The following is a 4,534-nucleotide window of genomic DNA, read 5'->3' as shown; positions in this document are numbered from 1 at the left end:
CAATGTCCACAATAGCCAAACTATGGAAAGAACCTAGATGTCCATCAACAGATGAATGGATCAAGAAGATGTGGTATATATACACAATGGAATACTATGCAGCCATCAAAAGAAATGAAATCTTGCCATTTGCAACAACGTGGATGGAACTAGAGCGTATCATGCTTAGCGAAATAAGTCAAGCAGAGAAAGACAACTATCATATGATCTCCCTGATATGAGGAAGTGGTGATGCAACATGGAGGCTTAAATGGGTAGAAGAATAAATGAAACAAGATGGGATTGGGAGGGAGACAAACCATAAGTGACTCTTAATCTCACAAAACAAACTGAGGGTTGCCGGGGGGAGGGGGTTGGGGAGAAGGGGGTGGGATTATGGACATTGGGGAGGGTATGTGATTTGGTGAGTGCTGTGAAGTGTGTAAACCTGGTGATTCACAGACCTGGGGATAAAAATATATGTTTATAAAAAATATATGTTTATAAAAAATAAAAAATTTAAAAAAAAAGCCTTTGATATCCTTTTGCTATTTTTTAATTATATATTTTTTTCTATTTGTATCTGTTGGTTTTTAACCTCTTTTCAGATATAAGATTTGTAAGTATTTTCTTCCATTCTTTGGATTGTGTTTTCATTCCCTTTTGGGTTTTTTTGGCAATGCAGAAACTTTAGTTTGATGTAATACCATGTATTTATTTTTGCTTCTTTTGCTTGTGTTTTTGGCCTGGTATCCAAAAAACTATTGGCAAGACCAATGTCAAGGAGAATTTTTCCTATGTTTTCCTTTAGGAAATTTAGTTTCATGCATCACATTTAAGTCTTTAATCTATTTCAAGTTAAGATTTATGAGTGATATAAGGTTCCCGTTTCATGCTGGTTTATGTGACTATTCAGTTTTAAATATCATTTATTGAACAGACTATCTTTACCCATTATATATGTTGGCCCCTGTCAAATATTAGGGGACTGTATGAAAGAATTGATTTCTGGACTCTCAATTCTGTTCTACTTGTTTACTGGTCTGTTTTTATGCCAGTATACTTTATTGTTTTGAGCATGAGGGCTTTGTAGTATAGTTTCAAATCAAGAAGTGTAATTTGGCTTCTTCATTCTTTCTCAGAACTGCTTTAATTATTTGTTGTCTTTTATGGTCTCATATAAATTTTAGGATTCTTTACTTACTTCTGTAAAAAAAAATATTGGATTTTTTAAAAAGATTATTTATTTATTTATTTGACAGAGAGAGAGATGACAAGCAGGCAGAGAGGCAGGCAGAGAGAGAAGAGGTAGCAGCTTCGTGCTGAGCTGAGAGCCTGATGCAGGGCTCGATCCCAGGACCCTGGGATCATGACCTGAGCCAAAGGCAGCGGCTTAACCCACTGAGCCACCCAGGCGCCCCTAACATTGGATTTTTGATAGGAATTGAATTTAAAGATGGTTTTCGGTAGTATGGACATTTTAACAATGTTAATTCTTACCATTCATAAATATGAGCTATCTTTCCATTTATGTCTCCTTCAAATTCTTTATCAATGTCATAATTTATGGGGTACAGATCTTTCATCTTCTTAGTAAAATCTATTCCTAAGTATTTTATTATTTTTGATGCTATTGTGAATTAGATTGTTCTCTTTATTTTTTCAGATAGTTCATCATTAGAGTGTTAAAATGCTCCTGTCTTGTGCTTACTTTGGCAGCACATATACTAAAATTGGAATGATGCAGAGAAGATTAGCCTGATCACTGAGCAAGGATGACATGAAAAACTATTTTAAAAAAACGAAACAAAACAAAATTCCTGTCTTTTATATATTGATCTTGTATTTGGCAGCTTTATTAAATTTGTTTATTCAAAATTTTTTGTGAAGTTTTTAGGATTTTTTTACATGTAAGTTCATGTTATCCAAAAAAAGAAAATTTTACTTCTTCCTTTTTTTTTTTTTTGGAGTCTTTTATTTCTTTGTGTTCCTTGTTTCTCTGGCTAGGACATCCAGTACTATGTCAAATGAGAGTAGTGAAAGTGGACACACTTGTCTTTTTTCTGATCTTTAAGGGGAAAACTTTCAAACTTTTTTGATTGAATATGAGATTAGCTCTGGGCTTGCAATATGTGTTTTTTCTTTAATGGATTTTTTAAATTATTTTTTAAATTTTTTTTATAAACATATAATGTGTTTTTATCCCTAGGGGTACAGGTCTGTGAATCACCAGGTTTACACATTTCACCGCACTCACCATCACTCACCATAGCACCTGCCCTCCCCAATGTCCATACCCCCACCATCCTCTCCCAACACACCTCCCCCCAGCAACCCTCATTCTGTTTTGTGAGATTCAGTCTTTTATGGTTTGTCTCCCTCCCAATCCCATCTTCTTGTATTTTTCTTTTCGTACGCCCGAAACCGCCTATGTTGCATCTCCACTTCATCATATCAGGGAGATCATATGATAGTTGTCTTTCTCAAATTGATTTATTTCGCCAAGCATAATACCCTCTAGTTCCATCCATGTCATCACAAATAGCAGGATTTCATTTCTTTTGATGGCTGCACAGTATCCCATTGTACATATATACCACATCTTATTTATTGATTGATCTGTTGAAGGACATTTAGGTTCTTTCCATAGTTTAACTATTGTGGACATTGCTGCTATAAACATTTGGGTGCATGTGCCCCTTCAGAATGCCACGTTTGTATCTTTAGGGTATATACCCAGTACTACAATCACTGGGTCATAGGGTAGTTCTATTTTCAGCTTTTTGAGGCACCTCCATGCTGTTTTCCAGAGTGGTTGCACCAGCTTGCATTCCCACGTACAGTGTAGGAGGGTTGCCCTTTCTCCACATCCTCGCCAGCATCTGTCATTGACTGACTTGTTCGTTTTAGCCATTCTGAAAGGTGTGAGGTGGTATCTCATTCCGGTTTTGATTTGTATTTCCCTGATGCCGAGTGATGTGGAGCATTTTTTCATGTGTCTGTTGGCCATTTGGATGTATTCTTTGCAGAAATGTCTGTTCATGTCCTCTGCCCATTTTTTCATTCGATTATTTGTTCTTAGGGTGTTGAGTTTGATAAGCTCTTTATAGATTTTGGATAGATACTGGCCCTTTATCTCGTATGTCATTTGCAAATATCTTCTCCCAGATAACTTCTGACAGTCATCTTTTGGCTTTGTTAACTGTTTCCTTTGCTGTGCAAAAGCTTTTTGATCTGATGAAATCCCAGTAGTTCATTCTTGTCCTTGCTTCTCTTGCCTTTGGCGATGTTCCTAGGAAGAAGTTGCTGCTGCTGAGGTCAAAGAGGTTGCTACCTGTTCTCTCCTCAAGGATTTTGATGGATTCCTTTCTCACATTATGCTTCTTCATCCATTTCCAGTGTATTTTCATGTGTGGTGTAAGGAAATGGTCCAATTTCATTTTTCTGCATGTGGCTGTTCAATTTCCCCAACACCATTTGTTGAAGAGGCTGTCTTTTTTCCATAGGACATTCCTTCCTGCTTTGTTGAAGATTAGTTGACCATAGAGTTGAGGGTGTATTTCTGGGCTCTCTATTCTGCTCCATTGATCTATGTCTGTTTTGGGGACAGTTCCCTACTATCTTGATGATGACAACTTTGTAATAGAGCTTGAGGTCTGGAATTGTGATGCCAACAACTTTGGCTTACTTTTTCAATATTCCTCTGGCTATTCGAGGTATTTTCTAGTTCCATATATATTTTAGGATGATTTGTCCCATTTCTTTGAAAGCAATGGATGGGATTTTGATAGGGATTGCATTAAATGTGTAGATTGCTTTAGGTAGCATAGACATTTTCACAATATTTGTTCTTCCAATACAGGAGCATGGAACATTTTTCCATTTCTTTGTGTCTTCTTCAATTTCTTTCATGAGTACTTTAGAGTTTTCTGAGTATAGATTCTTTGTTAGGTTTATTCCTAGGTATCTTAGGGTTTTGCGTGCAGTTGTAAATGGGATTCACTCCTTAATTTCTATTTCTTCAGTCTTGTTGGTATAAAAAAATGCAACCAATTTCTGTTCATTGATTTATATCCTGACACTTTACAGAATTTCTATACAAGTTATAGCAGATTTGGAGTGGAGTCCTTTAAGTTTTCCACATACAGTATCATATCATCTGCAAACAGGGATAGTTTGACTTCTCTTCTGCCAATTTGGCAAAATTTGGATGGCTTTAATTTCTTTTTGTTGTCTGATTGCTGAGGCTAGGACTTCGAGTACAATGTTGAATAGCAGTGGTGATAAGGGACATCCCTGCCGTGTTCCTGACCTCAGCGGATAAGTATTCAGTTTTTCTCCATTGAGAATGATATTTGCAGTGGGTTTTTCATAGATGGCTTTGATAATATTGATAATATGTGCCCTCTATCGCTACACTTTGAAGAGTTTTTTTTTAAGATTTAATTTATTTATTTGACAGAGAGAGAGATCACAAATAGGCAGAGAGACAGACAGAGAGAGAGATGAGGAGAAGCAGGCTCCCTGCTGAGCAGAAAGCCCAATGCAGGACTCG

General features: G+C 36.6%; 1 non-coding gene across 1 annotated transcript; it reads left to right on the top strand.

Moving 5' to 3' along the window:
* The first annotated feature begins 1,682 nt into the window (after nt 1–1,682).
* On the top strand, nt 1,683–1,791 carry LOC131813370 (U6 spliceosomal RNA). The gene has a single exon (XR_009346779.1). It is a non-coding gene; the product is annotated as a U6 spliceosomal RNA (small nuclear RNA).
* The last annotated feature ends 2,743 nt before the right edge of the window (nt 1,792–4,534 follow it).

This window comes from Mustela lutreola, chromosome 12 (assembly GCF_030435805.1).
Source record: "Mustela lutreola isolate mMusLut2 chromosome 12, mMusLut2.pri, whole genome shotgun sequence".
In the NCBI taxonomy this organism is placed as follows: Eukaryota; Metazoa; Chordata; class Mammalia; order Carnivora; family Mustelidae; genus Mustela; species Mustela lutreola.
The sequence above is the reverse complement of the archived record's forward strand: the minus strand, read 5'-3'. Positions and strand labels throughout refer to the sequence as shown.